This window comes from Acomys russatus, chromosome 25 (genome assembly GCF_903995435.1).
Source record: "Acomys russatus chromosome 25, mAcoRus1.1, whole genome shotgun sequence".
Classification (NCBI taxonomy): domain Eukaryota; kingdom Metazoa; phylum Chordata; class Mammalia; order Rodentia; family Muridae; genus Acomys; species Acomys russatus.
This window is the reverse complement of record NC_067161.1, coordinates 17,334,479-17,358,875: the sequence shown is the minus strand read 5'-3', so window position 1 is coordinate 17,358,875 and position 24,397 is coordinate 17,334,479.

The window sequence follows — 24,397 nt, the reverse complement described above, 5'->3', positions numbered from 1 at the left end:
GTGTCCCCCTTGTAGACACTTTCCTGCCTATGTATTTGAGCAGAGATGCCCCAGCCTGAAGCCATTGTTTACCATCCCTGATCTGAAAAAAGAGAAAGAGAAATTTCCCAAAAGAGTAAGAAAATCAGGGAGACACAATTTGACTTCTGTGTCATGTGAAGTGTCACCAACCCTGGCCTGACAACCTCCGGCACAGTGTCAGTGCCCATCAGGACTGCAACTGTGAACCACCAATAAGCAGGCTAGAGAGGGGAAGGAGGGAGGAAGGGAAGGAAGGCAGGAAGGAAGGAGAAAAAAGAGGAGGAGAAAGAGAGACAGAACAGAGCGCACATACACACACTCACACGGAGGCAAATTTCTTACTTTTTAATAACCCAGGTCTCAAACTCAGTCAATTACAATAACACATAAAACAGTCAAATATTTAATTAAAACCATTGGAACTTGACCCTGCATACTTGTAGTTGTATTGGATCGGGTTTCCCAGAAACAGGAGTCATAAAACACATTATTTATAAAGAAGTATTTCCTCCCCACTCAAGTAAACTCTTCCTTTGGTAACCAAGCAGCTGTTGCCAGCCACTGGGGGAAAGGGTGGGTGTGGGTGTTCATTTTACTGTCATTCTGTTCTCTGGAAGGAGGTAAAGGTACACCAACTCCTCAATTCTCTTTAGCCTTCAGACTATCCGAGAAAATCAAAGTCCATCCTAGCACATTCGGCTGAGCCTCACTGACCATATTCTTTGAATGGGTCTTCACTAAGAAGAGAAACTGCTAGGTTTTCTACTTTAGAGACGGAGCTGCTCAGCCTGGGATGTACCTAGAGGTCATGGCTCTCAGTGTATGCCCCTTGCAGTCATGGTCACCAGACAGTTTTCTTTCACCGTGGGAAAGTGCCGGGTCCCTTTTCTCTGTGTGTGCATGTTTGAGTCACAGGAAATGGACTTCACATCCCACTCAGGAATGAATGAGGTGTGAGAATTTCACAAAAAAGTGTTTCACATTTTTATCAGACTGAAATCCCTTAGTTGATTTTACGTAGATGCTTAAACATTCTAACTACTTAAAAAGTGATGTGGATCCCTTAAGGAAAAACCAGACAGAGAGAGAGTGAAAGGCATAATTGGAGGAGCCATCTATAATTATACATCTTTCCCTTAAAGTATGAATTAGAAGGTTTTTATCACTCAGGAACATCTTCATATTTAAAAAACTACCTGTGAAAAGGCTTGTGATTTTAGGACAAAATCTTGTTACTTAAAAATTAAGGTTATGACAATGTTATAATTCTTATTGTAAATAATGGTTATTGAACTCAGCCTCAGTGGAGACAAGAAAATAAACCTGAAGTGGTGTCTTTTATGTACTTTTATGTACATTGAGGATAATAGAAATAACATTTCTATTGATTTGTTTAAAATCAAAAGATGAATTTGGATTTAAGTTCTCAATTGCCCCACAGTGTGATCAAGAACAAAAGTTTTACCTCTGCCAAGTTGTTTCATATATAAAATAAAGAGCCCAGATTTCATCCTGAGGACCCTTCCATGTTAACATTGTGTGCCAAGTGGCACGGATTCAACCACTGGGCGCCTTGCTAGGTTGTTTAGACACTGGCAAACACTTCAGATTTTTCAAATCATTAATTCTGTTCTTTCTGTGTTGATGAGCTTGTCCTAATGATTGCTTTTATTCAACCAGTGAAAACACGGCCAAAGAAGAAAACCCACTTAACAACCACTCTGTTGGGGACAAATTTATTCGTGCTGTAAGCAGATTAAACTGAAATGTGACGGAAATGACGTGAGCTCTTTCCTCAAGCAAAGTTATCAGATAACCTGTAACAATACAAAGAACTCCATTGTGCAGAATCGACTCATAGGCTCAGCTTGGGCGACAATGAGGCAATGCTATAATCTAATCTTGCTTCACCACAAGGATGGCAACTTCAAATGCCCGTGCACATAATATAGTTTCTTCTTGCATCTTACTCACTGCATTGATGGAGCACGCCCATATATAACGGAGGAGGCAGGAGTGAGTGAACCGGGGAAAGTACGTGGAGAGCCATAACTAGTGCTAGAGGGTTTTTGTCACAATGAATGCAGGCATTTGGGACTGGATTAACAAATAGGCTGAGCTTTTGAAAATAAGCTGGAAATCTAGACTCTGTGTGGATGGTCCCAATTTTCTAATTTTGCTCAAGGATTCCTCTTTCCTTTGCATTGTGAACGGGTAAATAGAACAATGTTGGGTTACTACTTTGCACTCCTCTCAAGATACATAAAAAAAATTCAACTCGCTCCATTTTCTGAAAGGCAAATTACCCAGACAACCAGTGACAACATTGAAGCATGAAGCCCTGTACCAAGCCAGCCTGGGAAGGAAGAACTAACTGTCCATTGTCCTAAAACAACCTCAGTATTTACATCTGAGGCGACAGATTTAAGAAGCTTCTGCAAATCACTTCAGGTTTGTTCATCTAAGAATATTAAACACTCTTAATGGGAAAGAATTGAATTGTCCTGTCTGGACATGCACAAACATATAACTCTTTGCTTTTCAGAGTAGGCATGCTAAGAGTTTTATTAATTTATGCAACTTTCCTGAGCCTGAGTTCAGGTCAATCAATTATCCCTAGGCCTCTGATCACCCTCTCATAGAGCCAGAGAGGCATTAGGAGCACAGCTAAAAGAGATTCCCCACTTGCCTAAGGCGTGAACATTATGGCACTGGCCCCTCCCTCTTGTTCCTATAAAACGTTTGTGCAAAATAGGCCCAGCTGGCTTGCAAATCCATCCCACGATGCAGGCCAGCTTCACCCTTTCCTACTAGCCTTTTATTTTTTCTGACAGTACACATCTCCCTTTCAGTATCTAAAACTTTGTGGAAAAACAAGGCTGCTAGCAGGGTGTGCGTTAGCAGCCTTCACCTGTCGCACTTTTTCCCATTGACAAACCTGGACAAACCTGGGGGGAGTTGGCGCATTTACCTGTTTCCCTGTCACCTCCTTGGAGTAAAGTACAAGGAGCTTTGGGGGTTATCTGTCCAACTTTCCGGCTCCGATGTGCAAAATCATCATGAGGCCTGGTTCCTAGAAGCCACTCTGAAATTCCCTTCTCCATTTTTAACCTTTCTGCTGGTGACAAAGAAATTATCCCACCACAGGTTTCATCTGTGGAGCACAGGCCTACTTGAGATAGTGGGAAGGAAGGAGATTACAAAAGTGTTCTAAGGAGCATTTCTTTAAGCTCGAGGCTGAAGGCATCCATGCCACTATGGAAGAACCTAAAATCGGTGGGGTCTTCAAAATTGGATGCTGGGAAGTCTCTATGGGTCCAGTCTCACTAGGCTATGAAACTGTTGTACATGGAACTGGAACTATGTTGGCTCTAATCAAGGCAGCAAGTCGGGGTAAGCAAGTCCTCAATAGTTCCTACCTCACAAATATGCTTGCCAGATATACTGGGCCAGAAGGCTGAAGATGGCCCAATGGTATAGAGAGATTTGGTTGACTGTTCAGGCATCAAACTGTCCCTGTCATTTTCTCATTGTGGAAACTGCTTACCTGTACTTCCTGTCTACTCAGATAATTAATTTTAATCCTTTTCAAGTCTCTGATGGGGTTGAAGACTATATAGTTTAGTTTTAAAATTAAGCTTAGTTGTTTAGGGGTTAAGATGTTTTTAGATGTAGATAGGTGTTTTAAGTTGATAGAGATGAGATATGATAGATACTGATTTACACTCAGAATCTGAGACACACCAAGATAGGAAAGAGATTCTCTTCAAGGCTGCCAAATACAAATAGCCAAAACACCATGAATGTAGCATTTATATAATTCCTGATTGTCCCGTGGTTCTTCTTGCTGTAGGTAGCTTATTGTATATATGTGTAATAATATAAATGTATATGTAAAAAACATTTTTAAAATACAATGTCCTAGCGATGCACAATAAAAGTCAAGCCTGAAACCACAGAGCAGGTTTGAACAATAGGTGGCAATTTCCTCTTCATCAGAGAGATGGCACTGGAGCTGTGAACTGCCAAAGCCTAGACTCAGGACCCAGGTCTTCACCGATTCTTACATTCTATCTATACACAGAACAAAAACCTCACTTTTCCTGCACATCTTAGGAAAACGAAAATGGAAGTATTCATGGGGGGTGGGATTTCAAACTTATTTTTAATATTCCAAGTGTTAATCTTGTTAGGGGTCGGGTGCTGGAGGAGGTGATGTTAGTGACTAAACCTAGGCCTTTATAGATGCTAACCCCACACTTCACCCCTGCTCTTTTATGTACCACCATTAGTTGGAAAGGAAAGAACTGTAACACAAACTCCAACCCTAAAATTAATGATGTGATGCTTTCCCCAACATTATCAGTGCAGCCACTGACTTTCCCAAGGATGACCCATGCTCTCCTACCATGTCAGCATGTATATAAAAGCAGAGGGTGCTCATTGAATTTGATTTTCAGATAAATGATAAATTCATATTATCCATTCCAAATAGTATATGGATGTACTTATAAATAAACAAAACAAAACTGTTTGCTGAGGTAGAGCCTCTTTTTTTTTATTGGGCAAGTCTTCAGTGAAGATTAAACAAAATGGTTGGACATTAAAGCTGAAAAATCTTAAGAAAAGTCAACATTCCGTAAGTTCTATAAAATAACTACTGAATACAAATTTTGACAATGTATATAGCTCTTAACTGGCATTAAAAATGCTAAGGGACTCACATTGCACTACATCCTTAAATGATCTGTGGGCAAGGTGATTCTCCACCACCAACTGACAGTAGAGTCACTGGAGGGGGTGTGGCAGGTAAATATTTTTGATACTTAAATGCATCTTTCATGTAATGGATCAGTGTGGAACTTTTTGTAAGAATCCAGGCAGTGCTGATGAGTAGGTTGAGAACTACTGGACTACAGAGGCAACAGAGCTCAGTAGCATGGTAGAGAGTGTGTGATTGCTTTGATGCAAGAGTCTCAAACTCTTCCACGCATTGAATTCATGTGCAGATTTGCAAAACGTATTGATGCTCGCACATTCAGACTTAATTAGTATTGGGTACAGTCTGTACACATTAGGAGCTGCCAACACTCTACTGAAGGCATATCTAAAGCACAGCAAGGTTTAAAAACCATTCTTCTGAGGATGGGAGCTGACTAATGACTTTTGTGAGAACAGAGTGAAATCTAACCTTCTAACCAAATTATAAAACAACTGAGATATTGCTTTTCAAGCCCGTTTTCCATACATTGGTGGGAGACTCAAACCTTATGCCTGGGCTGTCGTTTTCAAGAACTCTCACTTAGCTCTGTTTGTAAGATGCATATTAAGCCCTTGGCCAGGAATTCTGTGGCACAAATGATGGTCACACAAGATCTTTCCATAGCAAAGTGCCTTAAATCACACATAGTCATGGCCATATAACAATGTTCTGGTCAATGACTGACCACATGCACACATGACAAAAGTCCCATACTTTATAAAGGAGTTGAACAAGTCTAGTCACCGAGTGGTACTGCAACCATCATGAAGCCACAGTAATGCCTTACTCATGTGTCTTAGTGATGCTGGAGAAAACAAACACATTCTGTTTGTCAAATAAATGTATCACACATTCAATTATATACAGCACACAATACTTGACAACAGTAAATGACCATGTTTTGGTTTGTTTTTACTATACTACACTTCCTGTAAGTATTTTGGAGTGCACTTCTATTTATTAAATAACAACGATGACAATAACAACAGGTGTTGGAGAGATGGTTCATTAATCACACGCATGCTCGCACAAATGCATACACAAAAACCCAACAACTATTGTTTAGGGCTGGGGGCACGGCTCAGCAGATGTGCTGGCCTAGCCATGTGCAATGCTCTTGTTTCAGCCAGAAGCACTGAAAAGTCAAGTGTTTAGAAGTTACTGGAAACCAGCATGCTTTAGACTGACAGCAGCTTTGTGCGTCACTTGTTTCCCCTTCCCTTCCTCTTCCTGGGATAGGGTTTCATTACATAGCTCAAGTGGGCCTAGATCTGGTAAACCTCCAGCTTTGTTGCCTGTGTGCTGATGTTCTAGGGATGTTCCAAAAGTTTTGATTTTGCACATTAACATCAAGAAAGAACATCACACGCTGACTTTGGTAGTGTCGGTTGTATACCTGTCCCCTGTGGTGTTCATACGGAGACAGAACCACCACAGAACTTAGAAGGTGTTTACATTGCTGAACAATTCGTGACTGTAGAGGAAAGAAAGCTTGAAAACCAATCCTGACCTACCTAGGAGCTATACCGTATTCCTGTATGGAGACTGAACCCAACAGGGAGATCTCACAAACAGTGCACACGAGAAAAGCACAAGGTCAGCCCCCAGCCTAGTTCACAAGGAGACAAAACACAGCGTGGGCTTTGCTAATCTAAACCCAGTGATAAGGGACAGCAACCTTTCTTGCAAATTGCTAACTGCAAAGGACCTGGAACTGTTTGTCCTCTGACATTTAAAAGGTTACTCACCCTCAAGAGATTTCTCAGGCCTGAGAGAACCCAGAGGGGGAAAGAGTACAGCTTTAGTGCCAAATGCTCATAGATCTGAATTTCCTAAGAAGCATGCCTTGTGGGAGGATATGGGCCCTGTCCCAGCTGCTTGGGAAATCTGAGAGCTGGAAGAAGATATGAATGTCAGAGAAGACACCTGATGAGTTCCAGAACTTCATTTCAGGGAACTATTTCGCAAGACTGACTGAATTATCAAAAGTGGCCACATACAGCCAGCGGCACACAGATCTCGTGGGTGGTTGAATGGATTCATTCGCAATGAAGCAATGGTCCAGCACCCTGCCAGGTAGTGGAGTGCTAAGTGCAATCAGTAAAGAATGATTGGAACAAAAACAAACAAACAAACAAAAACAAAAAAAACCCACACATTGACTAACAGAATGACTTAAAGTTTTTATCATCAAGGCAGGAAGAAAGGGAGTTTAGGTGGTCTGTGCAGTGTACATTATGCCCACAGAACAACACTTCTTTATTCTCACAGTTTGGGGAAGATTTGGAAACAAAAACCATTATCTTTTAGCAATCATCTGACGTTTCTCTGCTATTTCTCATAGCTGTTTTTGTGCCTTCTAACTTGCTGCATTAATCGTGCCATAACTAAGGGAACTTAAGGGCTCCGAAATGATATATCAAGTATTTTCTTTTTTAAAATATTTATTTATTTATTTATTGTATATGAGTGCTTTATGTGCAGAAGAGGGCATCAGTTCACATTATAGATGGTTTTGAGCCACCATGTGGTTGCTGGGAATTGAACTCAGGACCTTTGGAAGAACAGACAGTGTTCTTAACCTCTGAGCCGTCTCTCCAGCCATATCAAGTATTTTCTAGGTGAGAAAATGAATAGGACATCCATCAGATTTGTTTAGAGAATATAAACTTTGAGTTCATTGGGTACAGCTCTTCCATTAAAGAGAACATAATACACAGAATTGACATTTACACAGTGAGTATATACATGAGCTGAGGACACTTCACTTTATGGGCCTTTCCAATTTGGCTAGTCTGCATGCTACGTTCCCTGGCATATTGAAAATGCTTGCGAGAGCTGAAAGTTCAGAACAGTGAGAGAGTGCTTGTCTGGAATGTGAAGGACCCTGGGATTCATCTCCAGCATAACAAGAAATGAGAAAAAAAAAAAAAGAAGGAAAGAAAGAATGAAAAAAAGAAGGGAAGGATTGTTGGAATTGCAGAAATAATATTAAAATAGAAATTTTTAATGAATAAATGTTGGTTCAGGTAAAGCATACATATATTGTTTTCACGAAGGAAGCCATTAAACTGCTGCGGTTTCATATCCCCCCACCACATACTTACCTGGTGTACAGACAAAAGACAACTTATGTAAGATAATTAATAAATCTTCACCATAAAAATCTTTTGGAAGAAACTTTGATCTTCTGGAGATCCAAGAGATTATAGATTATCATTTAAATGAATTAATCTGCAATTAATGTTAGTGACGTGTAATTTTTAAAATTCTTTCATCAAATTTAACTATAAGTTCTAACATGTCCCAGTCCCTGTGACAACTACTGGAAAAAAAGAGCTGTAGTGAGCAAAGTAATAAAGGTCTTCTCTAGGTTCAAAAGACTTCCAGTTTAGTACTGAAGGCAAATGCAAATTATCACAAACACTTCATGTTTTGAAAGGTAAGCATAGGGTGTTATGAACATACGTAGGCGGTAAGTCCCAGGCTAGGAACCCAGGAAAGGGTAAGAGAGGGAGCGCTATTTTATGGTCTTAATAAGAACAACTATTGCCTATTGATGTTCTGCTGAAAAGTGTGCTCATTTAAGCTCACGGCTATCTGTTAACTTAGATGCTTTGATTATCTCCAGGGAATGGAGGCTTAGACAGGCCAGCACTTGTGTCATCACTAGGTTGTAACACACTTAGTGTCAATGCTAGATCCAGAACATGCAATATTTTTTTTAAATATTTTTACATATTGTATTCTTAGCCATTAATTATCTGGCCTCTTCAGAGAAAAGAATGAGGCAAAGGAATTAAGTCAGTGGAGAGAAAGAGCATTCCAGTTAAGGTAGAACCGTGTTCAGATCCTGAACATTGCAGGCTATTGGTGTGTGTGCATGCATAGTCTAAGGGACATGAGCAAGTAACATCCTCTTCTGGACAGCAAACTCTAGTTTCTAGGACAGAAAGATGCTCCCTTCACATAAAATACTTACCATGACTGTCACCTAGTGGTGATAGGCAGGAGGTGCCTAGGAACTGAATTACACAATAGAGTCTAGCTGCTTACCTGGTAGAGCTGACTTCAGTCTCTCTGTCTAATGTGTGTATTTCCCAGTAGTTTTCCCTATAGATAAAATACATTAAAACAGAACTTTATTTATTTTTTATTTAATTTTTTATTAATTTATTCTTGTTACGTCTCAATGGTTATCCCATCCCTTGTATCCTCCCATTCTTCCCTCCCTCCCATTTTCCCATTATTCCCCTCCCCTATGACTGTTCCTGAGGGGGATTACCTCCCTCTGTATATGCTCATAGGGTATCAAGTCTCTTCTTGGTAACCTGCTGTCCTTCCTCTGAGTGCCACCAGGTGTCCCCCTCCAGGGGACATGGTCAAATATGAGGCACCAGAGTACGTGAGAAAGTCATATCCCACTCTCCACTCAACTGTGGAGAATGTTCTGCCCATTGGCTAGATCTGGGTAGGGGTTTAAAGTTTACTGCCTGTGTTGTCCTTGGCTGGTGCCTTAGTTTGAGCAGGAGCCCTGGGCCCAAACCTAAAACAGAACTTTAAAGAACAATCCTCACCTTCATATGGAAAAACAAAAAACCCAGGTTTGCTAAAATAATCCTGTACAAAAACAAAACAAAACAAAACAAAAAACAAAAAACAAAAAAAACCAAACAAACAAACAAAACAAAAACAAAAACAAAACCTCCCAGAGGTATCACCATCCCTGATTTCAAGTTGTGCTACAGAGCTATAGTAATAAAAACTGCATGGTATTGGCATAAAAACAGACAGGTTAAACAATGGAATCCAATGGAAAAATCTGGAAGTAAATCTACACACCTATGGACATTTGATCTTTGACAAAAAAGCCTAAATTATACAAGGGGAAAAAAAAGAAGTATCTTCAACAAATGGTGCTGGTCTAACTGGATGTTGGTATGTAGAAGAATGCATATAGATCCATGTTTATCATCCTACACAAAACTCAAGTCCAAGTGTATCAAAGACTTCAATCTAAAGCCAGATGCCCTAAATCTAATAGACGTGAAGGCAGGGAATAGCCTTGAAGGCATTGGCACAGAATTCAGGAGACAACTTCCTAAAAAGAACACCAACAGCTCAGGCATTAAGATCAACAATTAATAAGTGGGACCTTATGAAACTGAAAAGCTTCAGTAAGGCAAAGGACACTGTCAAGACCACAGAATGTGAAGAGATCTTCACCAACCCCACATCTGCCAGAAGGCTGATATGCAAAATATAGAGAGAACTCAAGAAACTAGACATCAACAAACCAAATAATCCAGTTAAAAAATTGGGTTCAGATCTAAATTGAGAATTCTCAGCAGAGGAATCTCAGATGGCTGAGAAGCACTTAAAGGAATGTTCAATATCCTTAGCTATCAGGGAAATGCAAATCAAAACAACTCTGAGATTGCATCTTACCCTGGTCAGAATGGCAAAGATCAAAAACACATGACAGCTCATGTGTGGCTGGAAAAGGTGTGGAGCAAAGGAAACATTCTACCATTCATGGTGGGAGAGCAAACTTGCCCAGCCACATTGAAAATCAATATGGCAATTTTTTTCTTTCAGAAAACTGGGAATTGATCTACTTGAAGACCCAGCTATTCCACTCTTGGGCATATACTCAAAGGATGCCCCACCATACCACTAGGATACTTTTTCAACTAAGTTCATATCAGCTTTATTCATAACAGCCAGAAACTGCAAACGACCTAGATGTCCCTCAGCCAAAGAATAAATAAAGAAAAGATGGTACGTTTTATACAATGGACTATCACTCAACTGCTAAAAACAAAGACATCGTGAAAATTTGAAGGCAAATGGGTAGAACTAGAAAAGATCACTCTGAGTGAAGTAACCTAAACCCAGAAAAAAAAAACATGGTATATACTCACTTATAAGTGAATATTAGCCACAAAGTACAGGATAACCATGCTACTATCCAGACCCAAAGAAGCTAAGTTACAAGTCAGGCTCAAGGGGGGGCATGCTTGAATCTCACTGAGAAGGAGAAATAAAATAGACATCTTGGATGGACAGGGGAGGGGACTGGATGAGGGAAGGGGTGGAGATAGGAACAGGAAGGGACTAGGTAGAATGGGGGCCAAGGGAGAGAGTACTGGGAGAGAAGACTGGAATTGGGAGCATTTCTGGGATGAGCTATAAACCTAGTGCAGTGGAAACTCCCAGCAATCTAGAAGCTGACCCTAGTTAAGACTCCTAGCAATGGGGGAAAAGGGGCCTGAACCAGCCACCTCCTGAAATCAGACAAGACTTCCACTGGAGGGTCTGGGACATCAACCCAGGCACAAAACCTTCGAACTACAATTTGTTCTGTCTACAAGGTGTGCAGGCGTAAAGGTGTAACAGAACTTGTGAGAGTGGCCAACCAATGACTGGTCCCTCTTGAAACCCATCCCATGAGAGTGAGCCCACCATTGACACTTCCTGGAGTGTCAGGAACCACAGGCTGGATAGTCCAGAGACCTAGGATAGAACCAAATGTGACTGGCAAAAAAAAAAAACAAGTCAATGAAGTGATTCCTAATGATACTCTGCTATACCCATAGACTGGAATCTTGCCGCAGGATATTTGATCCCATTGTGAACACTGAGATTGGGAACTGTAAAAATGTGTTTCTTCTTTGGCCTGGCTGAGCCCTAACACATCTTTAATTGAGGAAGTTTCTGTTTATTATAAACAGGTGATTAACCTGTGATTCAGCCAGCCCTAGCACACACTTTTAATCCAAGAGCTTTCTGTATACAGGATTTAATAAAGTTAACCTTAGGTCAAGAGGTGGAGCAATAAACCAGCTGACAAGGATTAAAAGAGTAGGAGGGACTTTGAGTTGAAGGGTACTTAAGACGGCATGGATAAGATAAAGAAGCTTTTGAGCTTTGCGCTAGCAAACTTTGAGCTAGCAAGCCTTTGGTCTTGGGTTTTTTTGTTTGTTTGTTTTTTGTTTTTTTGTTTTTTTGTTTTTTTTTTTTTTTTTTTGGTCTTTTTGTCCTGGGCTATCAGCTGAGCTAGTGAGATTTTTGGGCTTTTTCCTCTGAGATGTGAACTGAGTAGGAAGGTCAGCTGGGTGCTTTCTCTGCCTCTCCGACCTAGCAGGTTTTCACCCCAGCATCTAGCTTCTGAGTCTTCTTTGGTAAAAATCAAACAGTTGGGATTTCCCCATTTCTTAAAACAACAGTAGGTAACCCAGTTATCCTCAGGGAGGCTTCACCCAGCAACTGGTGAAAATGGATGCAGAGACTCACTGCTAAAAATTAAGTAGAGCTTGGGGAATCCTATAGAACAGGGGAGGAAGGATTGGAGGAGCCAGAGGGGTCAAGGACATCACAACAAAACCTACAGAATCAATTAACCAGAGCCAATAGGGACTCACAGAAACTGAACCTCCATCCAGGGAGCCTGCACGTGGCTGACCCAGGTCCTCTGCACACATGTTACAGTTGTGTAGCTTGGTCTTCATGTGGGACTCCTAACAGTGGGAGCAGGGGCTGTCTCTGACTGGTACCTGCATTTGGGACCCTTTCCTCCTACTGGGTTGCCTTGTCTAGCCTTAATAAATGTGCCTAGTCTTAGTGCAACTTGATACATCATGGCTGGTTGATATCCATGGAAGGCCTGCCCTTTTCTGACAAGAAAGGAAGGAAGTGAGGGTGGGACTCTTTCTCTGTCCCCCCCCCTCTTAAAAACTTAGCGTGTGACCAATTCAAGACCTCAGAGCCCTTAAGATTTAAGACACTCCACTTTGATTTGGATCAAGTAGATTAAGCCAAGAGAGGAATCAATATAACTAGGGAATGTGGTTTATGAGTGAGGATTCGGGCTTATGCGAGACTAAGAGCTCCCGTGAATTTTAGCACTGTCTCAAAACAAAAGGGATATGAAACAGGTGCTGGAAAGTGGGCGTTCAGCAAAAACACAATCTTCTAAATAGTCATAGAGGAAGGAGGAGGAGGAGGGGGAGAGGAGGTGGAGGAGACTTGTTTTTTATACACATAAGCCAACTAAAAAGTTCTGCTCTGTTCTTAGCAAGTAAAAGACCTAATGGATGTAAACATGTCACTCTTAATTTTAGTGTGCTTAGATCCTGGGATTATCTGGGGAGAGAGCCAATTTACATAAAGGCAGGAGGTCATTTGAAGCAGGGAGCAGAAAAGGATCACTCACAGGATGTCTCTCTTCGTCGGGGTTACTTTTGCTGTGATGAAACACCGTGACCCAGTGAGCAAGGTCAATAATTGTTTCACATCCTAATGAATTGAATGTCATTGTACCCAAATGATATTTGTTGTATAATTCTAAGCATTACTTTAAAAACCAGAAAATTTGCATTTTGTGATGTCTTATCGCCCTGCATTCACTGTAGATAGTGATGAGCTTCATTAAGACATTTTCATGAACATATACCATGTTTTTCCCCATGTTTCCCACCTCACCTTCTTTCTTGTTTCCTTTCTCCCAGTATTTCCATTTATTTTTAATATTCATGTCCTATGTATATATCAAATTTTATTATTCATGTCATATGTATACATATATGTGTGTATGTATGTATGTATATCTCATTTTAATATTCATGCATCATGTATACATACATATATATATGTATATATGTGTGTGTGAGAGAGAGAGAGAGAAAACATACGATATTTTTCTGAGTCTTATTTTACTTATAATGATTTCCAGTTGCACTCTATTACAGACAATACAATTTCATCTTTCTTTATGACTAAGTAAAACTCTGTGAGTATATATTTCTAAAATTTATTTGTCCATTAATTGTTTTGACAGACTTAGACTGATGCTAGAACTCTGCAACTGTGAACCGTGATGCAATAAACACAGATGTACAAGTTTCTGTTAAAAAAGAAAGAAAGAAAGAAAGAAACACCGTGACCAAAGCAACTTGGGGAGGGAAAGGGCTCATTCGACTTAGGCTTCCACATCACAGTTCATCAAAAGAAGTCAGGACAGGAACTCAAACATGGCGGAGGCCTGCAATGATGCAGGGCCACAGAGGAGTGCTGCTCCCCCACGGCCTGCTCAGCCTGCTTTCTAATAGAACTCAGCACTGCCAGCCCAAAGATAGCACCACCCACAATGCACTGGGCCCTCCCCCATCAATCACTAATTTAAGGAAATCTTTACAGGGATGCCTGCAGCCAGGTCTTATGGAGGCATTTTCTCAATTGAGGCTCCCTTCTTTCTGATGACTCTAGCTTGTGTCGAGTTGACGTGAAACTAACCAACATTCATTCACTGGTCCTTTGACTTAGGATAAGCTTTCCTTTCTTTCAGGCAAACCCTTTCCAGCCGCCCCCCCTCAAAGAAGCCAGCCTGTCTAGAAGTAAACAGAACTCTTCAACGTAGAGCTGGACTCTTAACAGTGTGGGTCCACTCAAGCTCAGACAGAGGTGTTTTTATTTTATTTTCCGGTTTAGTAATTTTATACATAAATGTTGTATGGGCTGTAATCAAACTCATTCCCATGCCCCCCCTCTAGTTCCTCCCCCATCAACTCACCACCTTTCCCTTGAACCTCAGGTGTTCTTTTTTTTTCTAAATCATCAACTTAGTGCTGCCTGTATGTACACGGATGGGTGCAGAGCCATTGGCTGGAGCGTGGACAGCCACTCAGTGGCCGCATTTCTAAACACAATAGATTCTCAGGGCTCCACTGATTGCCAGCTGCTCCTATGCTTGGACTGGGGCTTTGTGACTCACCTGCTCCAGCAGGTGGTCTTGTATGTGAAGCCACAGCAGCTCTGAGTTCATGGGTAGGATGGACTCCTTATGTCCGCGGAAAGCAGTGTCACTGCAGTCATCCCCTGCCCCTGGCTGTTACAATCTTCCCACCCCCTCTTTCAGCCTTGAGAGGAAGGGTGTGGTGTAGATTTCTTATTCAGGGCTGAGCACTCAGAGACACTTATTCTCAAATAGAAGAGTTACTGCACATCAGTCAAAACACTTTATCTTCCAAAACAACAGAGACCGCAAATGGAAACTGTTTGAATGGCTATACAGAATAATGAATAGCTATAGCTTCATGGAAAGTTTGAGGCACTCCACTGGCAAGATCGGGACTCTTATCATTCTTGTTCTCTACTTGCAGGCCCACTTTTCATTCCTTTCTCAAGCCAAATGGCAGCTCGCAGCTCTAGAGCTCAATGCTGTGGAGGGTCATTATCTTGTCAGGGAGCCAGACTTCAGTCCACAGCAGAGGGAAGTAACACAACCTATTTTCTCAGAGGTCCCAATGGAAAAACCACATTGACTTGTAATCCAGAGGCCACCTTTCGACAAATTTCTGTAATCCAGCTAATGAGTGCGCTAGAGGCAACAGTACACTGGAGCTGAAGGGCAGAATTGGCTGTAAAGAATCCACATGGAGGCCGGGCTTGGTGGCGCATGCCTGTAATCCCAGCACTCGGGAGGCAGAGGCAGGTGGATCACTGTGAGTTCGAGGCCAGCCTGGTCTACAAAGTGAGTCCAGGACAGGCAGGACTACCCAGAGAAACCCTGTCTGAAAAAAAAACAAAAACAAAAACAAACCCAAACAAACAAACAAAAAGGAATCCACGTTGTTGAAGATGGATGGAAAAATAAATTGTTTATAAAATACACAGTGCTTTGGACAGGACAAAGATGAAGTTAATTGTAGTAATAGTTTTTATTTGCCTGAGGCAATTGTCATCTAGGAGGCTTACTGCCTCTGTCTGCTAACCTAGGCCTAGTCCTGTGAGCTTTTAGGCTCTGTATAATCTAATCTAGGCCTAGAATGTTTGAACCCTCTAGACTTCCTGCTGAATAAGCTCACCCTATCTAGTTCTTTCTGAACTCTGGATGGCTGGTTCAACTCAGCTGTTCTGGCTCAAAACTCCTCTCCAAGCTGACTGATTCAAACTGGCTTCTCTGTTTCTCACTGAATAACTCTGCTTGGCCTGAAACTAACTCTAACCATCTGTTCTAATCATCTGGCTCCTTCTCATTCTCTTGCTCATTCTATCTTCACCTTTTCCTAGCTTGTTCTTTATTCAACCTCCCTCTGTAAAAACTGCCTCTGAATTCTAAGAACTGAACTGCCGCAAGCAAACTCAACTCCACTGCACTTCCTCTCACTCACTCTAGGGCATTACTCAGTGACTGAACAGCACTGACTAGAACTTAGAGATCTGCATGTCCATCTCCTGAGTGCTGGGATTAAAGGCATGCACCACCACACCTGGACCTAAGCTTTTCTTTATCTGAAACTTGCTCAATACTAGGCTGGCCTTGAACTCAGAGATCTGCTTGCCTTTGTCTCCTGAAAGGCTTGTCTACTCCTGACGGATCACACAGACCTAGAAAGTGTTTGGATGTGATCTCTTGCCAGATCAGCCATATTCTGAATTAAAATCCCTCTAAAGTTAATCAATACCTTGTACTGAGATAGAATAACATTTGTGAGTTGAAGGCTTCATCTGTTCAGACAGAAATAGACAGTAGTGATAGGGCTGATCGGGAGTTAAAGGTGGTGCTGGAAGAGACTGCATGCCAGGCTTCATTATCACTATTAGAACCTGAATCTGCCTGCCCAGACAATTATTCTTTCTGATAACTGACTGTCATATTGGGAGCTATGACAATTCGATTTTCAATTTGCCTCATGTTTCTTCTTTCTTTTGTTACAACAGTGATTCGCAACCTGTGGGTTGCAACCCCTTTGGGACCAAAAGACCAGTTCACAGCGGTTACTTAAGTCCATCGGAAAGCACAGAGGTTTACATTATAACCGATAATAGTAGCAAAATTACAGTTACAAAGTAGCAATGAAAATGTTATGATTGGGGGTCACCACCACAGGAAGAGCTGTATTAAAGGGCTGCAGCATTAGGAAGGTTGAAGACCACTGTGTTAGCTCCTCACCACCCTATTTATTCCCAGGATTAGGACAATCCCCACAGCCTGCGCCGAGAGAGCTCATCTCTCTGCTTTGCCCAGCTATTGTACAGACTTCAGTGGATACAACCTTCACCAGAACTTCTAAAGCCCCATCTCTCAGCCCATTCTGTCAACCATCACACCTTATTAATTAATCCAGTTTTATTTCAGGATGCTTGGTGTCTCAGAGTCCCGTGCTTATTTTTACCTGGTCCCAAGGACGTCTAGCTTGCAGCTCTATGTAATAATAAAAGAAGAAGAATGCCAAAGACATCCTCCAGGTAAGAATCCTTTGGTATATGCCTCTTCCACTAAACTCTAAGCTTCTTGAGTATAGTGCCTTCTCCTCTGTAGTACCCTAAACAACCGTGGAAGACATTTACATCAAAGTAAATAGCTTTTCAAGACAATGCAACACCCCAGAACACCATTTCTAACATGTAAGTTAGCACTGTCACAATGAAAGAGTGATGGTAAGTTTATTACAGCATCCAACCAACACCTGAATAGGTATAGCATTAGCATTTTTTTTTCTTGGTTTTTCAAGACAGGGTTTCTCTGTGTAACAGCCCTGACTGTCCTAGACTCACTTTGTAGACCAGGCTGGCTTCAAACTCACAGAGATCCGCCTGCCTCTGCCTCCCATCTTCTGGTATTAAAGGTGTGCACCACCATGCCCAGCTAGTAATAGAAAATTTAATGGAGGTTGAAGTGGATGTTTTTGTTGCTTCTCAAAATTTGAGACCTTACCGATGTTTGGTGAACCCACTATCATGTGAGGAAGAATGCCCTATCTCTTATGTAAAACGAAAATGATAGACACAAATGATTCCACTCCACCCTAAACCTTGGGCCTAAAGGGCATGTATGTGGATCCCAATCTGATTTCGGAGAGCTATACTTGAGCTATGAAGGAGTACAAGTTAATCTATGAAGCTATCTAAAATTGATGTCACTTGCGACATCTAGTGTCCAATGATGGTATTGACTGCATTCTATCCAGGGTATTCCAAAACATGACATAACTATACCAAGAAGGGGGGGGGGGCGGGGACCCAATAAATGTACCTTAAAGATCATAACTGGCGCTGGGTGGTGGTGGCACACGCACTAGGGAGGCAGAGGCCGGCAGATAGCTGTGAGTTTGAGGCCAGCTTGGTCTACACAGTGAGTCCAGAACAGCCAAGGCTACACAGAGAAACCCTATCTTGAAAAACAAAAACAAAAACAAACAAACAAACAAACAAAAAAGAAAGAAAGAAAATAAAAGAAAGAAAGATAAAAGAAAAAAGATCATAACTGACTTTTATTTGTTATGCTAAGATAGAGCAGCCTCGGAAGAAGCAGTTCAAACCACTCCTTTCAACAACGAGGTCAGGCAGTCTTTGTGGACAGGAAACCCAGTGAGAAATAGAAATCAGCTCAACTGGTCCCAGCTCAGCAGTCACCTGATATGAATCGCGTGGCTGCTGAAGAGGGCCTTGAAGCTCAGTTATTCTCGTGTGCCAGCTTGCACAAGTGATTACATATTACTTTCCTGTAGTGGGCCAATGTAGACTAGCCCAAATCAGTATTCTCCCATAAACTTCAAACATTTACAGGATGAGCGGAACATTTACAAGACTTTTCCACCTTGAATTTATTTTTTCTTGGTTCTGCCGTCTTCGAAGGCTCTGTTCAGTGTCAGTGGATATTTTTAAAAATGAATATCCAAATACACTGTTCCTTTCACACAGTTCCTTCTATGTAGGGGCATATACATTCATGTGTACATGAATTTCTACAGTCATGGTTTCAATTATATATTAAACACATGCAAATAATGTACTATGCTGTAATTCCTAGATAGTACATTTGATCCCATCCTTCCACCATCCACCTCACTGTGGCCACTTACTCCTTTCCATGAGGGATAATATATGGTTTACCTTTTCTTGAATCAAAGAACAAGAGTTCATAAAGATTTTAGTTGCCAGTTGTAACTTGCCACGACAGGCCAAGGTTAGAGGTTACCTGTCTGAGTCCTGAGTTGCGGAATTCGAAAATGATAGAGAAGAAATAGCATTTGCTTCATTTAATCGCGAACTCAGTGATGATTCTATCTGCTTAAAGGATCAGTGTTGCTTACATTTAGAAACCAGTTCGGTCCTATAAAGTCTGGTCTAGCTCCATCAGAAATACAGGACTACAGTTGGAAATGAAGGCAGGAAGTCAAGATATTAAAACTTTTTTGTTTTGTTTTAAGATTTTATTTATTCATTATTTATATAGTACTCTGGCCCCATGTGTGCCTGCAGGCCAGAAGAGGGCACCAGATCTCATTATAGATGGTTGTGAGCCACCATGTGGTTGCTGGGAATTGAACTCGGGACCTTTGGAAGAACAGACAGTGCTCTTAACCTCTGAGCCATCTCTCCAGCGCCCCAAGATATTAAAACTTAATGGAGGCATTCAACTCTGCCAAATGCAGGAAAAGGGGAAAAATACTGACTGCTGAACATTGAAGGGTAGAAATCACTGGGGGTGCTGTGGCACAGTACATGTTTGACCTGCATGATAAAAATAAAACTCGCTGGTGATCTTATCAAGAGGCAATTCACTGTACTGGCTTCAGACCAGACCACAGGTAGAATACAAAATAGTAAAAGAAACTAGCCTCAGAGCTCAAAGTGGCAGAAGCTGTAAGTTCGAGCCCAGCCTGCTCTACAAAGCAAGTACAGGACAGCAAAGGCTGTCTTGAAAAACCAAAAATAAATAAACAAAACAATGATAATCTAGAAATTGAATAGTGAAAACCTTTTCAGATGCTTGCTATATAACGAAAAACAAACAAAACGGGGATGCGGTTGCCCGGAGTCTGGGATGTTTTTGGTTAACTTTTACAATGGGGGTCACTTCAGCGTCTTCATCAACTGACGGGGAAAACATGGCAAAAGAGACAGAGCCAAGTCCTTAGATAAACAAGAAATGATGCCATGTGCCAGTTGCTAGAACTCTCCAGATTTCCAATTGCTTACATTTTAATGAATGAGCATATTTACAAAGTATTTCTATTTAAACACGCAGGCACTCATATTTCTTTTGGTGGAGACTTTGATTTCCCCTGTAAAGTAAAAGATGCCGTGGACTTGGCAGGGTGGTTTGCGGGCCTGAGAGGATCAGAGTGGAATGTGACACTGTGATGGCAGGGGTGAGACCCAACGTCTTGGCTACCGGGGAGACAGCACGCAGGTCTGTGTGGGGTTGACATCGCCTTCTGGCCCGGCGACACTATCCCCTACAATGGCGCTGCTAAAGACAACAACAAATAAATAAAACTCAGAAACAAATTTTACTAAAAGCTTTAACAAAACACACACACACACACACACACACACACACACACACACACACACACACACACACACACACACACACACACACACACACACACACACACACACACACACACACACACACACACACACACACACACACACACACACACACACACACACAAACAAAACAAAACAAAACAAAACAAAACCCTCAGGAGGAAAATTGACCAGCAGAGAAGGATCAAAGTGCCGGAGCGCCGTATGCACCTGCGCAGTGCTGCAAGACGCTTCCCTTGTTTGTCCCGGAGGCGCGGATTGGGCAAGACATCTCGTGAGAAAGGCGAGTTCTCGCGGGAACGGTATTCAAAAACTCCGGCGCTAACTTAGCAGCGGTTCGGCTGAATGATCAGGATGGGCTTTCCGTGCTGAGGTGGATTTAGTGTCACGAGTCTGGCAGTCCAGTGTTCTCCGGACAGGCCTCCGGTTGCAGAAGCCAGGAAGCGCGAGGAGAGAGGTAAGGGCGGGAGTCGAAAACTGGGCGGCTGCAGGCGGAACTCCGGTTGTGCCGGAACCTGAGTTCTCAGGAGCTGCCTTCCAGGTCGGGGTAGTCTTCGGTTGGACCGTCTAGCTGCCAGTTTGGCTGCAAGTAAGGTCCGGTAATGAATGGTCTTGATTTCCAGTCGGATGATCTCCGAGTCTGAGTTCTCCAATATCATAACTCCTAGCCAGTGATGCAGCTGAACTAACTATTGCAAATATGTGACACACATACAGTGCATTCTCATTGTAGCATCTCGTCTTGTTTTTACAGTGAGTGAAGATTGCAGTGGCAACATTTTGCATGGGTTGGGTTACATGTTTGTACCCAGGCCTACTTTTCATAGAAAGTTTAAAATCCCATTTGGCTCTTATGGTAATTCTGTTGACATTAGTCAGCGTTCATGTGTTATCAGCTTTAATGTTCTCAATCTAGTTAGAGGCTTTTCCCCCCTTACTGTTCTGATCTTACCGAGTAAGAGAGCTGGGTGAAACAAGGTGTTTACAGAACCTTTTCACATCAGTGCAACCAGTCAATGGTGGAAGTGGGCTTAGAACTCCTGTACCTCATGCACCTTCCTGTCACTTTCATGCCTTATGCAGATTGTGCTGAGAGCTTGGTTGACCTGGAAAATGGCTAGAACATCAGGTTTTGGAGCTCTACTCTTGAATTTTTTTTTAAATATCACATCCTTGTATCACCTACCATTCTGCCTCAAACCTTTGGGCTCACCGCTCCACCAGAACACCTTGGCTAGTGACAGTTTCCAAGTTCTCACCTAATGTAGCACCATTTGCCATGACTGTTTGTTCCCACCTCCTGAAGGAATTTTGCCTGTCCTTAATTACTTAATGGTTCCTACCTGAGAGTACTGTGTGGCCTTCCTTCATAACAGCATTCAATCCTGAGTCTTGTCAGAATTAATGCTCATCTTCTAGAGATAAGAAATCTTCAGAACTTAATGTTGACGGTATCCAAATTTGTATTTTCAGCCCAGGTCCCTCTCCTCCTCACATATTCCCAACTACTTAAACATGTCGTATCCAAAATATGAATTTTTGCATTTTCCCCTGTAACATGATTTACATCGGTGCCTCAGCTGAGGGTAACCCATTCTATTCGTTGCTCAAGCCAGAGCCTTATATCCACGTTTTACTCTTTCCTACTTTCCAGAATCCACCTGCCAGAAAATTGTATTGACTTTTCCTTCACAAGTTTTGTAGAATTCAGTAGGTAGGTAGAATTTCTCACTACCTACTGTGCTATTGACGATTAAAGGCATTGTGTTACAATTCAGGAATAAACTTCTAATATGCCCCCCCTCCTTTTTTAGGGCAGTAGTGCAGACTATATATGTTTTTTTTCTTCCTGCTGCGATAGTTCCAGTTCAGCTCTGGTAGTTGTATTTTCTCTTTACACTAGGCTGACAGTAGAAAATATGGAGGCAGATATCAAAGATCTTCGAAACAAGCTCAAGGAGTGTGAGAACGAGCGACTGAAAGCTGCACAGTATGGCTTACAGCTATTGGAGAGACAAACTGAGTTGCAGAAACAATTGGATAAATATCATGAAGAAATGATGACCGTGACTGAGGTAGGTTCCAGCACACCTGCTTATAAGGCCGTGTGGCAACTGTTCATTCTTTTTTAAAGACCTCAAGTTGCCCACCCAGTCTTAATGCTCCATGGCATCTCACCAAGCCTTTAGTTCTCCCTGAAGGCTACATTAGTATATTCACGTACCTGCCAGTAATGAGCATCTCCAGCTTGACACAAAAGGAACAGCTCATTCTCTGTCTGGTAACTGGGTGTTCACTTGCTTTGGTAAATGGATTGACATTCCTCCAGTTACTTGAGCCTGTAGTCAAAGAGTCCCACTTTTTGTCCATCAATAAATCTAAGGACTTGATTTACATCTTTGTTAGCTTTCTGTTGCCCATTGTAAGTTTCTGTGTTAATAACTATTTGCTGTAAGAACTTCTCTGATGAGAGTTGAGTGGGAAATGGAATAATGGGTCTAGCAGTATGTCATCAGGAGTTGTTTTATTGCTGTGCTCGTTTAGCAGAATAATAATTGTAGGCTTTCCCCTAGGGCCCATGACTAATCTAGCTTCAGGTTCTTAGCCTCATTGATAGTATCATGTATGGGTTTTATCTTGTAGAAGGGGCTGGGAGGACTCAAATCCAAGTAAAAAAAGTGGTCCATTATTCTCCTAACATTCAAGCTACTTTTGTACCAGTAAACCTAACTTACAGGCAAGTCATTAAATTGCCGCTCACAGTTCATATCTTGATAAGACTGGTTATTACTTTTTTTCCCCCTGATATTGTGCACGGTACTTTGAACACTAGCCAGTAGGTGAAGCTTCTAGCTAAGCACAGCTAGATTTCTTGTGTTGGTCTCTTTAGTAGTGGGGTTGTAAGGCAGGTTGTGGAAAGCAACTAATAGGTTGGCAGTAGTCTGTAATGTTGCTGGGGTTGGGGGAGGTGTCTATGGGACCCTGTTGGCCAACAATTCAAAAATATGTAACCCATTCTTGGTCTTGGTGGTATATGATGTCTGGTTTGAGTATCGTACCTACCCAGAATTGTATGATAACACTATTTAAATCCCTTTTATAGTTGTATACATTTTAGGAAGCTTTTACGGTATTTTTTTTTTTTTTAAAGACTTGCAGTATTAGTTGTCCCTCCCCATAATCACTCCTCTACCCTGCCTAAACAACAACAACAACAAAAGAACATTTAGAAAGATTACAATACTTTTTTTTTTTTAACCATAGCATGTTTTCATTCATTTTGTAAATGTAGTAATACTCTGGAAGTAAAGGTTGAGTCAATATTTTTCCTTTTTACCTGTTTCACTGTTTTTCAAACAAGGAAGTGCAATTCACTGCCAAATAGTAATGCTTACCAGGAATGTTTGAGAGCTACTTGAGATCCTTGCTTCATTTTCTTTCCGTAGGGATTGGTGGACCAGCGTGCTATGGGGTTTTTTTTTTTTCCTTCCTTGATAATGAACTGAAGCGATTGGTATACCTCCAGCCTGGGCTTTGACATCCTTCTCCCCATGTGTAGTTGTCTATAAATGATATGCGGGCAATTTTATATATAAATAATTTATATGAAAATGATAACTTATAAATCTGTAAAGGTTGTGTTCTGCCTGCCATGTGAATCTCTGTCCAGGGCACCTGAAGCAGGTGGCGCTTCTTGGTGTCTTGTAAGGTCATTAGTCATTCTACACTCTGTCATAATGCCACATGAACCAGTGGCATTTAGTGGATTTAGTGCAGTAAGATTTTGAAAGAAAAATGATATGTAACTTTTTTTTTAAGTTTATTTAATTATTAAGTATACACTGTTTTGCCTGAATGTATGTGTTCACGTTAGAAGAGGGCACTGCCTGCTCTTAACCTCTGAGCCATGTCTCCAGCCCCAACGCATAGCTTTTTAAGCTGTGCTTTTTATTATTGGTTATATTTCACTTACCTCTTACTGTGTCGAGTTTAAGATTAACATACAAGTGACATCCAGTGCTGTGCTGGAGCCTGGATGCCTGGCACATGATCTGTTGAACATGCTTCCTTTATAGTCTGCGCACCCCATCTGGCGTGAGCACTGTCTCCTGCTGCTTTGAGAATCTGGTCAAAGCTTCCTCTTAACCTGTCCTTGACCTCAGTCCCAGTCACTGTGGCTCAAATTTGCTAAGGGTTTGTTCTAGACTGATCTTGAGGTTAGACACCATGTTTTTTCTTCTACTGGGTTTGTCACATGGCACATTTGCTACT